Raw genomic sequence first — 17,199 nt, forward strand, 5'->3', positions numbered from 1 at the left:
TTTTCTTTGCTTTTGGTTTTCTGAAGTTTAAAAATAATATGTCTACATGTTGTTTTGTTTTGGGTGTTTATTCTGCTTGGTGTTCTCCCAGTCTCCAGGAACTATGGTTGGTGTTCTCATTAATTTTGAAAAATTCTCTACCATTATTACTGGAGGGTTTTTGTTTTGTTTTTTTTTTTTTTTTGAGATGGAGTCTCACTCTTGTAACCCAGGCCGGAGTGCAATGGCACCATCTTGGCTCACCATAATCTCTGCCTCCTGAGTTCAAGCCATTCTCCTGCCTCAGCCTCCCAAGTAGCTGGGACTACAGGCATGCACTATCACACTTGGCTAATTTTTGTATTTTAGTAGAGACAAGGTTTTGCCATGTTGGCCAGGCTGGTCTTCAACTCCTGACCTCAGGTTATTCACCCACCTCAGTTTCCCAAAGTGCTGGGATTACAGGTGTGAGCCACCACGCCCAGCCTGTTCATCTTTTTTCTTATGGTAAGGATGGGAGTGATGATTTCTAAGATCTTTGCAATGAAAATCTCAATGTTAGGCTGGGCGCGGTGGCTCACACCTCTAATCCCAGCACTTTGGGAGGCCGAGGTGGGTGGATCACGAGGTCAAGAGATCAAGACCATCCTGGTCAACATGGTGAAACCCCGTCTCTACTAAAAATACAAAAAAAATTAGCTAGGCACGGTGGCGCGTGCCTGTAATCGCAGCTACTCAGGAGGCTGAGGCAGGAGAATTGCCTGAACCCAGGAGGCGGAGGTTGCGGTGAGCCGAGATTGCGCCATTGCACTCCAGCTTGGGTAACAAGAGCGAAACTCCTTCTCAAAAAAAAAAAAAAGAAAGAAAATCTCTATGTTACTTTATTTTTAGAAGTTCATATCATTTTAAACCCTTAGTTAAATAATACTTAAAATCTCTAGGGTATAAAATGAAATTATACCTGTTTACCATATTTTACTATATTCTGTATAAAACTTGGTTCAGAGGCATAAAGTTACTTGCTCAAGCATCTCATGATTGGCCAGCTATTATTTTGGAGGCAGAGATTTCTAGTCCGGTGCTATTTCAGAACAATATGGTGTCTACTTAGATGGAACTCAGTTGAATGCAACTAATTTAAAACAGAAATGTCTAAATCATAGACATGTCAAGGCCAGACGAGTCAAAGATCAAGATTAGTGTCTCAGGGAGGAATAGCATAACCATAACATCTTTTCCTTCTCCATGTCTATTTTAGGCTTTCCCCTACTTGCTTAGACACTGGGATTGACCTTTAGATAAGAGACCACATAGACCAAAAGGAAGAGTAAGGAAAAGAGAAAAATAAGAGAGGAAAGGTCTTTAAGAGGTGGGTGTTTTTTCTTTCTTTTTTTAAATATACGTACAAAGAAGGGAGAAAAAATAAGTTGGAGAACTAGGTCTCCCTACTCCTGAATCCATTTTGATCATGGCTTTGAGTGCCCTTGCCAAAAAAAAAAAAAAAAAAAGAAAAAAGAAAAAAAAAACCTGCTATCTAAATAAGTAAGTCTATCACTTAAATATCATCGTTAGTTCCTACAGTCAGGAAAGTACAACTATTTCTGGTGTTAGACTTTCTGAGTTTAATCCAGACTTTCCAATCTACCTGCTGTATGACTTTGGGCAAGTTATTTGAACTCTCAGTGTCTAGATAAAATGCAACGTGAAATGTTCTTATATAAATTAGATAAATGTATCTCTCTGTGTATATGTCTATTATTAACGATAGCGCTTGGCATGAAGCAAGCACTAGATAAACATTAGCTATTGTTGTAACCAGTTCTTCTTCCTCGTTTTGCCCATATCAACCCTGTCTTTATGCAATGAGTCTAGAGATTTTCTCTCCAGGACTCAATTTTGGCTTTCCTGAACATAGCTATATAGCCACAGATTAGGAGAGAGGGATAGTTTTTGGCCAGCTTTATACTCTGCTTTAAACTGCTGGCATCTAAATTTAAATCCAACCTCAGGTTTTTAAAGGTTTTGCTAATTTACTGAGTCTAGCATATAATTCCTCATGCCTAGTGCCTACAGGGTGTGGTACAAGATGTACCTTTCTGGTTTGGCATTGACTTCCCTGATGAACTCCTTCCACTCTCAACCCACCCATCTGCCCTTCTCTTATGTGACATTATATTCTTTGGCCATTGCACTTCATGTAATTGTAGCATTTAGTTTTGAACTTTTGCCCAGAGGCCTGTGGGCAGTGGGCATGTTTAAAGAAATCTAATAAATGAAGGAAAATAAATGTACAGGGTAAAAAGTAAATGGGCCATTACTATTCAGAGAAAAACCCCAAGTGACTGCTTGCTTGCAGGAGCAGAAATAATTTTAGTACAAGTCAGTAATGTAAACAAGGTGAAAGAAAACATTTTGCTTAATAAATATACTAGGTTCATGCTTTCTACCTTACTCCCGGGTCTTTGCTTCATAAGAGAAGCCTTTTGACCCTCTTCTAGTGAATGAAATGCCTTGACCAGAAATCAAGGTAGGTCAGCCTTTCATGCAGTTCAGCTCATGGGTGGCCAAGAATATATGGAGGCTGAGGAATAATTGAATTTTCTCCTACTAGCTCCATTGAGAAAAGGATTGTATGCATTGAGTCTACTCCAATGGAAAGTTCTCAATCTCCCCATAAACCCTTTTTCCATTTGGTTGTTCACGTTGACCCTTTTTGTGCTTTGGTGGATTTAGCTCTATTCTGCTCCATCCTCAATGAAATGAAGTGACTCTTAAAGCAGCTGATCACATGGATGCACACCAATGTGCAGATGGCCACAACAGGGTTAAGAGCCAGAAAGGACTCCTCTCTGTGCCATTTACGCATTTTACTAATATATATTTTGAGACAGAGTTTCACTCTTGTTGCCCAGGCTGGAGTACAGAGTGGTATGATCTTGGCTCAATGCAATCTCCGCCTCCTGGGTTCAAGCAATTCTCCTGCTTCAGCCTCCCGAGTAGCTGGGATTACAGGTGTCCACCACCAACACAGCTAATTTTTTGTATTTTTAGTAGAGATGTGGTTTCACCATGTTGGCCGGGCTGGTCTCAAACTCCTGACCTCAGGCAGTCCACCCACCTCAGCCTCCCAAAGTGGTGGGATTACAGGTGTGAGCCACCATGCCCGGACCTAACTGATATATTTTTAAAACTATATACACACACACAATAGAAAGAATTTTTATTATGCATTTGTTCTGTTAATATGACCCCTCTTGAGGAATAACTATGCCTTACATACATAGAATAATTTGACCTTGACAGAGCACATGCAACATACGGTGGTGGAAAAAGCCTGGGAGTGATAGGATACTTGGTTGAAATCCCGCCTTTACTAATTGCCAGTTCTGTGATATAAAGCAAATGATTTACTCTTTCTGAGCCTCGGATTTTCATGTGTTGAATGGAGACTGTCATTATGGATATGTATACCATCCTTGCTGGAATGTGTGAGGAATGTGTTTTAAAATGCCCATGAAAATATTTTGTGAATTCTAAAGTGGTACATAAATATGAGTAATGATTAATCTTTTCATCCATCCCATGAGATAATTGAGGCAAATATTTTTATTCCCATCAAAAAGTAAGAAGCCTGAGTGTAGCATGTGCTGTGTGTGCCCAGCCCATATACCTTTATCTCATGCGGGAAGTTGCCAGCAGATGCTTCTCCTGCATTTGGCCAGCTTCCTGGGTCTGTCTGCCTGAGGGTGCCCTTTGACCTTGGAGCAGACCAAAAATGCTGGAGAGATAACACCTCAGGAGCTACCCTCATTAATGCTGAACAGGAGTAGGTGGGTAAATTTCCAGCTTCTTCCCCAACATGGTGGGACAGTTCGGAGCTATGTCCGACACAGTGTCTCAGAGAGTTCTGGGTATGGTTCGGGGGTGGATTAAGTCACAACTGTCCTGAGCAATACACTGTTCACCAACACTCCCTTCCCTGCCCCACTCTCCGCTAGCTGATAGTGTTTTCTCAAATCGCATCACCACCACAAATAAGCTACATGCACCAAAATCCTTGGGGGCTGATTTGGGGAGGATTCCAACAAGACAAGACTCAGAGATTTAGAGATTAAGGCAAGGTCACATTTCAGCTGAAACACATCCCCACTGTGTTATAAGATTTCACATGCAGGGACCTGAAAAACAACAATTTTTTTTTAATGAAATATACAATGGTTATTGAGGAAAAAAACATAAGCTTTTCCTCCTTTGTCCTTAGAGTTCTTAACATATAGCATATTTTAAAAAGATATGGGCAGTATTATAAATCTTAGGGTGAATAGATGAAAGTTGTACAGCCAATAAAAATGAGATCTGGGTAATAAGAATGATGAATGTGCTGAAGTTTAAAATAAAATCTGAAACCATAGGAACAGTTATCTTTATGATAAGAATTGTTAAATGTGTATCTTTAAGAAGAACAATAAAGGAAGGACATTTTTACTTGGAGATGGTGACATAAAGTTAGCCAAAGCAGACAAGTCAGAAACATTTGAATTTTTTTTTTCTTACCTGTTTTTTTTTCTTCATGGAGAACAGTCTTCAAATGATATAATTTGGTACTTATATCTTAAGATTGAATTGTGACTCAAGTTTGCAGAGGAACTATTACGAAATCATTTAGCAGCTTTCAATGAGTTCCTAGGCCTAGACACTGTCCAATTTCATGTACTGGAAAAGTTAGAAGACAGGATAACAGAATCACTTCAATAATTATCAACTTACTGTGAAAACTTGGAGATGTGCCAAAACGTATAAATCTGTAATACAGAAACTACAGACAAATACATCTGAAATTTCTCCTAAACAAAACTTCTAAAGTGGATTGTTAAAGTATAGTTATTTAATATTTAGAAAACAAAATTGATCATCAGTAGGGAGTGGGAAAGGCTTACTAAATAGACTATTACAATCAACCTTATTTAAAATTTTGAATTGCATTATCGGATGTATCCCAGGAGAGTGCTTTGTGTACTGAATATTCTATATACACAATAACACACTGATTTGTAGTTTTTCATGGCAATGTGCATTAAGTGAAGAAATGTTGATTAACTAGAATTTTCACTTGGATTCAGAACTTATTGATCAATTGTTCAAAGAATGACTGCTAATTTTGCTATTAGTAGTTAGTTTTTGGACAGGGAAGTTGGTATGGTCTTGATATGAGATCTGGGTTCAAATCCTTGCTGTTTCTAAATGAACCATTTAACTTAGTTTTATGTAGTTTCCTAAGCTACCAAATGGAAAGAAGAAAGTAATGCTTATTTAATGGTGCTGTGATGACTACATTAAATAAAATATGTCCAAAAGCTTTATAAATTATTGAGCCTTAGAAAAATTCTAGTTATTATTATATTTTAGGCAAACTGTGTTTAAATTTCCAATTATGAGAAAGTCTAAATCTGGAATGTGTCTCTGGTTGTTTATGTCAGAATAAAAATATAAAATATTCTCCATCTTTAGAGAAAGTTCAATACTTTGCTAAATTAAAAACTCAATTCATTTTTAGAGCAGGTACAAAATTATTTGAGCTGATTATTAAGGCTGCTTAGATAAGGGCACAGCAAACTTGGATGATGGGCTCATCCTAGTTCACCATCTACTTTATAAATAAAGTTTTGTTTTTTTTTTGAAACGGAGTTTCGCTCTTGTTACCCAGGCTGGAGTGCAATGGCGCAATCTCGGCTCACCTCAACCTCCGCCTCCTGGGTTCAGGCAATTCTCCTGCCTCAGCCTCCTGAGTAGCTGGGATTACAGGCACGCGCCACCATGCCCAGTTAATTTTTTGTGTTAGTAGAGACGGGGTTTCACCATGTTGACCAGGATGGTCTCGATCTCTCGACCTTGTGATCCACCCGCCTTGGCCTCCCAAAGTGCTGGGATTACAGGCTTGAGCCACCGCTCCCGGCCTATAAATAAAGTATTATTGGAGCACACACATGTCCGTTTATTGACGTATTGTCAATAATTGCTTCTGAGCTACAACGGTAGAGTTGAGTGGTTGTGACAGAGACCTTAAACCCATAACACCTAAAGATCTGGTTCTTTATAGGAAAAGTTTGCTGACACCCTGGCCTACACTAAAAAATATCTATAGTGTGTAGCTATATATAGTCATATGTAGGGAAGATATGTTTAAACAAAGATAAGGCAATTCTGGAGTTTACCAATTACAGTAATCAGAATGAGAGTCCAAATATTATAAAGACTGTGCATTTTGTTTAATAAAGTCACAAGGGAGTTATTATTTTTTGTAAGCTCATAGTGAGTATAACACAAAGAACATAGTTTAAAAATATCTTTGGTATTGAAATTCCAGGAGTTGGCCTGAAGAACCTCTTGGGAATAAAGACTCCAAAGAGAAGCTGAGTGTTGCTTTGGGTCTGCCTGGCTGGGACTTCCCTGTTTTACTTTGATGTAAGTACTGAACAAGTGTGATCATGAATCGGATCATTCCTGAGAGCTGAGGAAATTCTCTCTGAAGTTTCCAGAAGCTATAAGCATTATGCTGCTGAAAAACACATTATTTGCAGTAGTAGTTGCTTTGTGCTAAGAACCTAGCAGAATGAACTTTGTGTAGTAGTTTGGCTCAGCCATTTTTGAAACAGGCAACTGCCTTTACTAAAATAGGAACCAATGTCATCCTTTGCCCCACATTTGCGCTAAGTCCAAACTTCTTAGAGACAAGATCTTGCTCTGTTGCCCAGGCTGAAGGCTGAAGTGCAGTGGTGCAATCATAGCTCACTGCAGCCTCAAACTCCTGGGCTCAAGTGATCCTTTTGCCTCAGCCTCTCAAGTAGCTGAGACGACAGGCTTGTTGTGCTACCATTCTCAGCTACTTTAAGAAGTTTCAAAATAATTCAGTGCTCTTCCAAGAACGTTTTCAAGCAATAAGACAATTCTGATTTCTTTTTGGTTTTTAAAATTTTATTTATTTTAGATTTGGAGGTACCTGTGCATGTTTGTTACATGGCTATACTGTGCACTGGTGGGAAGTGGGCTTTCACTGTATGTTGATTTCTGGTTCAGTGGTCAAGGTTAAATTAAGTCACTAATAAATGATATTTCCTAAGATTTCAAATCAACCAGAGATGGTGGTCTGGATGATGCTGGAAGCTTAGCCATAGTAATCTTGTTAATGGTGGGCTCTTCTCATAAATTAGAGCCAGTGGACTGCTAAGTTATGATAATAAAAACTTTAATAATGAACTTACTATATATTTGGGGACTAAGTAAGTCTTTAATTAATTTAGTAAGTATATGGTTTGTGCTGATGGAAATAAATTATGAGTAGGATATCCATTTATATTACCCTTCTAGAGGTGAGATGCACTGAATTGTATGAGGGGAAAATGGACAGCTAGAAGGAGTCTTCAGAAAGCTACTGAACCTTTGTTGTGGTTTGGCTGTGTCCCTACCCAAATCTCACCTTTAATTGTAGCTCTCATAATCCTCAAGTGTCATGGGAAGGACCTCGTGGGAGGAAATTGAATCATGTGGGTGGGTTTTTCCCTGTGCTGTTCTCTCCATAGTAAGTCTCGCGAGATCTGATGGTTTTCTAAAGGGCCGTTCTCCTGCACCTGCTCTCTTGCTTGTTGCCATGTAAGACATGCCTTTATCTTTCTTCACCTTCCTCCACGATTGTGAGGCCTTCCCAGATATGCTGAACTCTTGAGTCAATTAAACCTCTTTCCTTTGTCTTTATTGGCGGCATGAGAACGGACTAATATAAGCTTTCTCTATTAAGTTGAACTAGGTCTCTAGAAATATGTGCATATTTCTTAAGCTTAAGTAGAGTGTGGATAACCTTAAACTAAATCACAGAGGTTTAGAATTTGGAACATTTGCAATAATTTATTTCCATCTTTTCCAACTTTAACCCCATTTTGTAGATTATAAAAAACTGAGGAAGACAAAATGATTTTGCTGTTGTCATACATCTAGTTTCTGGAAGAACGCAGATTAGAATTTGACCCTTTGGTGTAGTGCTGTTTCCTCTATACAACATTCCAAAGCTAATTGAGAGGGAGTGTGCCTGTGAAGGAATTCGGCTAATGGGGTATGAACTGAGAGAATCAAGTTGTGTTAAGTGAGCATGGCTAATACTGAGGACGCATGAGGCTGCATACTGAGGAAATGAGTTGGAAATGGACCTGAGAGGAAAATTATTGCCATGGCAGAAACAATGTGGACAACTTTATGCTAGTGACTAACTGTAACTAAAAGATGTTTAAAAGCCATCTTAATTAGCAAGTCCTTAACAGGCTAAGGAGAAAAGTGAATGCGAATAAGCATGTCTGACATCCTAGACCCTGTCAAAATCCTGTCAGGAATGCCGCGAGTGCAGCTCCTGACAGGGAGGCAGCAAATGAATGACACAGGCTGACAGGGCAGGCCCCTTAAAGGACAAACACTTTTAGCGAATGATTTTTGAATAGAAGAGAAGAGACAATAATGAGGACATTTGGAATTTTTGTGGGGGGACTGGAATATCATCATCATTTAACTTAACACTTTATGTTATTATAGGTGAACAATTTCACATGCATTTATAAACTGTGGGAAGTATACCTCAACCTGTGTAGGAAGATTTCTGGTTCCAGCAAAGATGATGCCCTCTTCCCTTAAATTAATCCTAGAGAAAAGAAAAAAATAAAAAGAAGTGAAACATGAATTCTAAGAATGAATAAAACTAATCAACAAACTTTGGGAACCCCCGGAGGGTGCAGAAGACTATTTGCACTTGGGTGTGTCAGTTTCAGCCAGGGAAAGAAGGTAGCCCAAGGTGGTAGTGGAGCTTTTTGGATTCTGCTCTTGTCTTTCTCTGGCTTTACCTCAAGACAGCCATCACCTGCCCCTTCACTACAGAAGTGACCCAGGGTCATAGGGAGGCAGCATAAATATTGCTGAGGGAAGAGTTAATGAAAACAGGGGTTTCTGGACTCACTTGCCTTACCCCTACCATTCAGACTCACAGGGCTCATGGATTAAAGCATAGGGAGTCTACCTTCTCATAATGCATCTTCTCCTTAAGGTTTAAGGTCAAGACCTGAGCCATAGAGCTACATTATGGGTTCCTACAAATCAGAGTAATTCACAGTGGTTTGGTGATGTCTGGGATTTCCACATGGAGGCTCATTCTCTCTTTATTAACTCATTTAACTGGACTGGGCAGCTGGTATCCTCACGGGAAAACTTCTGGGCTAAAATGACCAGCCATCTGAGGGGTATATGCATTGTCTGAAATAGAAATGTTAGAAGTGAACTAAGAATTTAAAATAAATATGATAAAAACACTTAAGCTGATAAGGAAAAATATTAGCAATATAAGACAAAATAATAATAGCAAGTAGAATAATAAAGTATGACTTAAAAGGAAGAAAAATATATGAGATAAATAGGAGGACAGGTATAACTGAAAAAATTAATCAATGAAGTAGAACAGTAAATTAAGAAATTCTTCCAGGAGGCAGCAGGAATGTATATAAAAAAGAAAACAAATAGAAAAATAAAAAAAAGCTAACAGGCATGGCAGATAAAGGGCCAATATCTAGTATTAGAATACTCAGAAAGAAAGTGGAGCTATATGGAAGGAAATAATCTGGAGAAATAACAGAGATAACTACTCCGACTTAAACAAAGGTGGAAGACTTCAGTTTGAAAGGGTTCATGAACTGTTAAACAGAAAAGAAAAGGAAAACTCACCCTACATATTATAATATCTAAGAACATCAAGTACAAAGAAAAAGTTCTACAAGCTTCCAGAAAGTGAAGATCACCTAAAATAAACAAGAATCAGATTGGTATCAGACTCCTTCACAGCAACATGATGTGAGAAGACAGTGAAGCAGTACTTTTAATATGTTGATAGAAAATAACATTGAATATAAAGTTTTACGTCTAATAAAATTGCCATTCGATTGTGAGGGGTAATAAAAATATTCTCAGGTATGTAAGTTCTCAAAATTTTGTCTTACGAAAGGATACATTGAAAATGTTTTGAGGAGAGTACTGTTTAGAAGTAAATACACTCAGGAGCTTGTGCAAGAGATATGCTGCAAGAGAGGATGATAAAGTATTTGGGGATTCTAGGCACTATCAGCATGATGTGGGATGTGGATCACAGGACACTAAGGGACCATGGAAGCTGTCAGGCCACATTTGTGTTTAAGGAGAAGATACAGATCTTGACAGACTGATTGTATTAGTTTGCTAGGGCTGCCATAACAAAGTACCACAAGTTGAGTAGTTTAAATGACAGAAGTTTATTTTTTCACAATTCCTCCAGAATTGTAAACTACTCAACTAGATCAAGGTCTTGGCAGGGGCGGTTTTCCCTGAGGCCTCCCTCATTGACTTGTAGATGTTTGTCTTTTTCCTGTATTTTCATAGACATGTAGCTGTATCCTAATCTCTTCTTATAAAGACACCAGTTATGTTAGATCAGGACTCATCCTAATGACCTCATTGTAACTTAATAATCTCTGTACAGACCCTATCTCCAAATGTCACATTCTGAGGTACAGAAGTTAGGACCTCCGCATATGAATTTTGAGGGGACACCATTTAGAGTGTAATACTGATATTCTCCAAGCCCAGGTCCATAAGCATGCTAACCAGTGATCGTTCTGATTTTTTATTGGTCAGTGTCAGTGACGTTTTCAATTGTTATATAGTACTTTGAATATCACATCTAGATATTGCTAACTTTAAGAAACAATTAAGGACCAATAATAATCCATATGGGTTAAGAACTATCACTATGTGAACAGAAATAGAACACATAGCTTTTAAACCAGAAGGGAAAATAAGTTGACCTAGTCAATAGAAGTGGGAAGGCGAAAAAGAAGGCAAAACATACAGTAAATAAAAAATATAAAATAAAAGAACAGATATCAAATAAAAAAATGTTAAATATAATGAGTAAAATACTTTTTTTGAAAGAAACAGATTAGATTTTTAAAAAATGGAACAATATGTTGATGAATTAAGATAAAGGACATAGAAAGTTAAAAAAATTAAAAAGATATTTGGAAAATATAAATTGAAAGAAATTTTGGGTAGACATCTTAAAAGCTGATTAAATAAAACTGAAAAACCAAAAATTTTAATAGAGACAAAGCAGGATGCTATACACAGTAAAGGAGCAATAGAATAAAAATATATAACCATTTAATTACGTACCTAATCACACAGCTGTAAATACCATCAAAACCCAACAAGCAGAATTTTAGAAATAGATAAATCAACATGTATGGCTGGAAAGTTTATACTCACCCCTCAAGAAACCATAAATCAAGCATATATACATACATACACACAAATAAGCAGCAGGATCAAGACCTGAACAGTAAAATATAATAAATTAGCTCATGCTAATATATCTAAATATATATATGCATACATTTATGTATCCTACAGAGAATACACATCATTTTCAAGCACACATGGAACACTTACAACAATAAACTATAAATCAATTTCACCCAGTTCTCTGAGCGTAATGCAATAAAATTAAACATAAATTACAAAATAGTCACTTATATCTCATATATTTGAAAGCTAAATATTTCAAAATAATTCACATGTTAAAATTTGTGAATACAGTTCAGCAAAAAAAAAGTATAGCTTCAAAAATATCATGAAATAATAAAGTTTCAAAATAAATGAATTAACTTCAGCTCATGATGTGGGAAAAATAGCAGTGATAAACCCAAAGAAACAAGGAAAGAAATGGTAAAGATAAAGGTAGAAATGATGAAGACAAAGGTAGAAATAAAGAAAATCAAGAACAATACAGGAGATTAACAAAACCAAAAGCTGATTCTTTGAAAAGATTAACAAAGTAGACATCTGATAAGATTAATCCACATAAAAGAAGTAGCAAATAAACAAGACACATAATGAAAAAGTGGTATCACTACAGATACAACAAAGATTTGAAAAATTTTAGATGAAATAAATACATCCCTAGAAAATATGAAATGCCAAAAATTGTCTCAAGAAAACCTGAATAAACAAAATAAACAGTAAACTCATATGGTTCTGAAATAATTATCCAATATCAATAGCAACAAACAAACAAACAAATCCGAGGTTTGATTGTTCCAGCCCTTGTTGTTGAGTAGTTTATTTGTACCCCTTGAATTGCTTTGACACTTTTATTGAAAATCAATTAATTATAGGCTGGTTTTGGTGGCTCATGCCTATAAACCCAACATTTTGCAAGGCTGAGGTGGGCAGATCACTTGCGGCCAGGGATTTGAGACCAGCGTAGTCAAAATAGCAAAACCCCATCTCTACTGAAAATATAAAAATTAGCTGGGTGTGGTGGCACACGCCTGTAATCCCAGCTACTCGGGAGGCTGAGGCACAAGAATTGCTTTAACCCAGGAGGTGAAGATTGCAGTGAGCCAAGATCATGCCACTGCCCTCCAGCCTGGGTGACAGAATAAGACTGTATCAAAAGAAAAGAAAAGAAAAGAAAATTAATTGACTATAAATTAAAGCTTTATTTCTGTGTCATTGGTGTTATCTATTTTATGGCAGTGCTGTCTTGACTCTTGTAGCTTTATCATCTTCTGAGATATGATTGATATACTGGGAGACATTAGTGGTGGGCGAAAAAGTTGTAAGGAGGAGAACAAAAGGGATGGCTGGGGTTGCTCTTCCTTTCTCCTTCTCTCTCTCCTTGGATCCCAGTAATCCAGTCACAAAAGATAGGTCTTGGATTGGCTCATGATCTCTCCTGGGCTCCTGAGAAGTTGGCATATGTTTTAGAGGAAGGAAAAGGGCAACTTTGGTAGCAATAAGGAAGAAGAGTTATGAGGATGGAGCATCTTGTATGTCAGGGGTGGTTCTCCCATATTAGAGAGAATCAGGAAGCCACGTTTCCATGGAAACATCTCAGGTGAATGATGGAGAACACCGTTTGTGATAGATGTAAGTAACATTTACCATCACATTGAAGCAAGTAAGCCAATGAGACTCAAGTCTTGGATTTATTTATTTATTTACTTATTTATTTATTTTTTTTTTTTTGAGAAAAAGCCTGGGTTTATTGTCCAGGCTGAAGGGCAGTGGCGTGATCTTGGCTCACTGCAACCTCCCAAACTCAATCGTTTCTTCTGCCTCAGCCTCCAGAATTGCTGAGATTACTGGCATGTGCCACCATGCCCGGCTGTTTTTTGTTTGTTTGTTTTTTGTATTTTTAGTAGAGACAGGTTTTCACCATGTTGGCCAGGCTGGTCTTGAACTCCTGACATCAAGTGATCTGCCCGCCTTGGCCTCCCAAAGTGGGATTACAGGTTCTAGCTACTGCCCCAAGTCTTGGATCTTATCTCCAACATGACCCAAAAACCTAGAAAAAAATCTCTTTTACAGATACCAACTATGTCATGTTGTTGATCACAGGGGGATACAGGGAACCACTTTAGCTTTAGAGGTCTTGCAGCTCTCCCCCCAATATTAAAAAAGAAAGGCTATGTCCTACTGCTGCTAAAAGTCTCCAGGCTCCTTCTCTCTTCCACCTCCCTCCTCTACTTTCCTTCCTTTCTGCCTTTCTACTTGCCTTATTCCTTAAAAGGTCTGCATTAGTTATTGAAGGAAACACATACTTCTCATTTCCTGCTGGTAGCAATGACCACAACTGATGTAGTGTCCCTACTGCAGTAGGGTCAAGTTCTAACTCCTCTCTTGCTGGAGTCTTTCATAACCTTTAAAAAGGTATTGCCTTTTAAAAATGTTTTAAAATCTTCGTGTTGGGCTTTTCGCAACGGGATCACTACAGAGTGGTTGTCTATTTTGTTTCCTGACAGTGATTCTCCGACTTGTTCCGGGGCTCTGCCCTGGTGAGAGTCAGAACATGGAAGCCTTGGTGAGACTGGTGCATTCTGTGGAACAGTGTCAGATGACTGGTGTATTGTTTCCTTTCTGTGATTGAGGAACAGTTTCAGCCGAAGGCAATGTGACTAGCACATATGTATGTAGGATAAGATCACAGTCATAAGCACAAATTTCCACCAACTGAACAAGCCATCGAACTGACTGAAATTCTTTGCACATGTTTTGAGGGAACTCTCATAGATAAATAATAACGGAAAACATTTATTGGTTATTTTATTCTATGCTACACACCATACTAAGTAGTTTACATGTAGTTATCTAATTTAATGTTCACAACAATTCCATGAAGTAGATTTATTACCTCTATTTTACAAATGAAGCAACTGAGGCTTATAAACTTTGTACAACTTGTCCAAGGTCTCGGAGCTAATGCATGGCCACGCTGAGACTTGAAATCCAGTCTACCACCGACGAGGCCTACTCCTTAAGCAAAGTGGTTTGTGATGTTCTTGGGTGAAGACAGAAACTCACATTTTACTTAGCAGGAAACAAACAAACTGAAGTGGATTTTTCTGTGACGGTTTTTATTCCCCACTTTTATTGTTGGTCTTCATGGAGAGAATAAAGTACTGAGGATGGCTTGTGAAGCTATTGCTTGGAAAATTTTTTCCAAGATGACCAAATCTATCATCTTGAGCAAATCATTTTTGGAAAATGTCTGGCTTTGGGGGATCTCTTATGGAAATATACTTTGCCTCTGACAATATAAGCTTTTGATTGCTGCAGGGTAGGACAAGCCTGGTAAGCCAGGAAGCCTGTCATTTATCCCTTTGCTGAGTGTCCTTCCTTCTCTTGGTGGTTGCAGGAAACTGCTGGGGACTAGACTGGCTTGTAGACAGCAGCACCTCTAAACAAAGGCACCACTGCCAGGATTTTGTCCTCTGGGGACAGACGATGCTGCAGTGTTTGCCAAAGGAAGACAGCTCCAAGTGTCTCTGTTTTCAGGCATCCCTCAGTTTTCAAGTAAGTATAATTTTCAAACCTGTGTTGCATTCCAAAGAACTTTTTTTTTTTCGGGAATGCTTTTGTACTTAACACCTCTATGAACTCTGTGACCGTACACCCTCATCTGGAAGGTCTATTCAGAGGAGGCTGAGCAGACTGCCAAATTCAGCCTCTGAACCCTATCATTTCTGTATTATAAATGCTTTTCCCCACCCCATCCCTCGACAGCTGGAATTAAATATTCAGAGGCATTTGGATTAGATTTGAATTGCTTGGTCAAATCTTAGTCACTTCTTCACACACAGACAGAATCTTTAACCTGGGAAAACGTATTAGTTTGAGCTAGAGAATCAACTAAAGAGAGATTCTTAAGCATGACGTTCCCAGTTAGAGTAAAGGTTCGGCTAGCTGTCTTGAGAAAAGCATGAGCTCATCACAGTGTTGTCTAACAAAGGCTGTTATTTGAACTGCTCCCAGCAGACATTTCCCCGTGAGGAAAGCTTTTCTTTTAGTACCGTCCCAAGTAAAATTTTTGAGGTTAATTATCAAATACAAACATACAGTGATACTAAGTCTCCATCATGGCCACAATATCACAATATGTGGTTTCGGTGCATATGTGGGAACACTCTCTTAAAGCATTGATTTATTTGTCCATCAATAAAAATGTATTGAATTTCATGGTCATTTTGTTATTTCTGTCTGCTCAGTACTTCTGTTACTTATTGGAAAATTCCCCTCCCCAGTTGTACGTGGTCTTAGTGTCCCATAGCAGTGTTTGTTACAGCTCTTCCCCACCCCAGCCGCAGAAATGGGCAATAATCCAGATTGGAGCAATTGTAGAGGCTGACCAAGCATGAGATTGTGACTCAGGCAGGGCCAACCTGGTAAAGAGAAGTACAAATCTAGAGTTATGTATAGCTGTCTTCTCTACAACATTGTATCTGTCTACAGAAAGAAACCAACATACAGAAGAAAGAAGAGGCAAATGGTGTAGAGAGACAAAGCCTTGACTGCATCATTTGGGACCCAGAAGCCATGCCTGATCTCTTCCCAGGTACAGAGGTCAAATTCCACTTCTGCTTAATTGAGTTTGATTATGGTTTCTGTTACTTTGAAGCAAAAATGTCATTATTAATATACTATATCCACTTTGTACCAAGAACGGTGTTAGGTAGTGGGAAGACAAAGGTGGCTTAGACACTGTAATATCTCGAAGGCGAGAAACTAAAGTATAGATAGAAGGCTATGGGAAAATACGAGAGAGATCGTGTTTTAGAGTTATTGAGAGTTTTGAACATAAAAGTGAAATGGTAAGATCTGTGTGTTCACTCTGGTTATCATATGAAGAGTGGATTGGAAGAGGATGACCAGGTGTGGATGGTGAATTTAAGGTGATAAAAGGGTTCTAAGGCTTTTGGACCAAAATGAGATTCTATTTATTGATAGATGGATCTATACAATATGAAGGGTCCCTCTGGTTTTATTAATCACTGGAATTGTTAGAAAGTAATGTCATTTTGGCTAGTGACAGAGTCTGATTCTGTCACCCAGGCTGAAGTACAGAGGCACCATCTCTGCTCACTGCAACCTTGACCTCCCAGGTTCAGCTATTCTCCTGCCTCAGCCTCCTGAGTAGCTGGGATTATAGGTGCTTGCCCCCACCCACACCTGGATAATTTTTGTCTTTTTAGTAGAGACAGGGTTTCACCGTGTTGGCCAGGCTGGTCTCAAACTCCTGACCTCAAGCAATCCACCCACCTCAGCCTCCCAAAGTGCTGGGATTACAGGCGTGAACCACTGTGCCCAGCCATAGCTACTTGTTTTAAATTCATGTTTCATTACTATTCTTTAACACGGTAGTTATATAATTTGATAATAATCCTTTTTAAGCTTTCATCTATACAGATTTGTATGTAAGAATTTAAATTCTATAATCAAGTGAAAACTGCTCTTCTTCCTCAGCATTTTCCTTGTTTTTCTCTATTGATTTCAAGTCATGTGGTATATTTCTTGAGGTTTGATGATTGACACATATTAATCACCAAATGAAACTGGCAAAAACATTGATAGCACAGATTACAGTTTACTGATTTTAGTATCCCCAGTGCTGAACATGTTGTCTAATTTGCAATAATTTCTGAATTAATGTATTAATTTTCTATTACTGCTGTAAAAAATTATCACAAATTTAGTGGCTCAAGACAATAAATAATTTGTTACTTTGTGGTTTTGATGGTCAGGAGTTCAACATCAGTCACACTAGGCTTGTCAAGGGGTCAGTAGGGACGACTCATTCTGGAGCTGCGTGGAAGAAGCAGCTTC

The 17,199-nt window shown here is 38.3% G+C and overlaps 1 long non-coding RNA gene across 1 annotated transcript in view; it reads right to left on the reverse strand.

The window, feature by feature from the left end:
- The window catches only part of LOC135277425 (uncharacterized), a 372,506-nt gene that overhangs the window by 8,025 nt on the left and 347,282 nt on the right, over positions 1-17,199 (reverse strand). The window contains exon 4 of the long non-coding RNA XR_010345024.1: positions 8,596-8,659. This is a non-coding gene — a long non-coding RNA (uncharacterized LOC135277425). The remainder of the gene's footprint in view (positions 1-8,595; positions 8,660-17,199) is intronic.

The sequence above is a fragment of the Aotus nancymaae genome, unplaced genomic scaffold (assembly GCF_030222135.1).
Source record: "Aotus nancymaae isolate 86718 unplaced genomic scaffold, 86718_ANA_hifiasm-v0.15.2.pri h1tg000032l_0, whole genome shotgun sequence".
Classification (NCBI taxonomy): Eukaryota; Metazoa; Chordata; class Mammalia; order Primates; family Aotidae; genus Aotus; species Aotus nancymaae.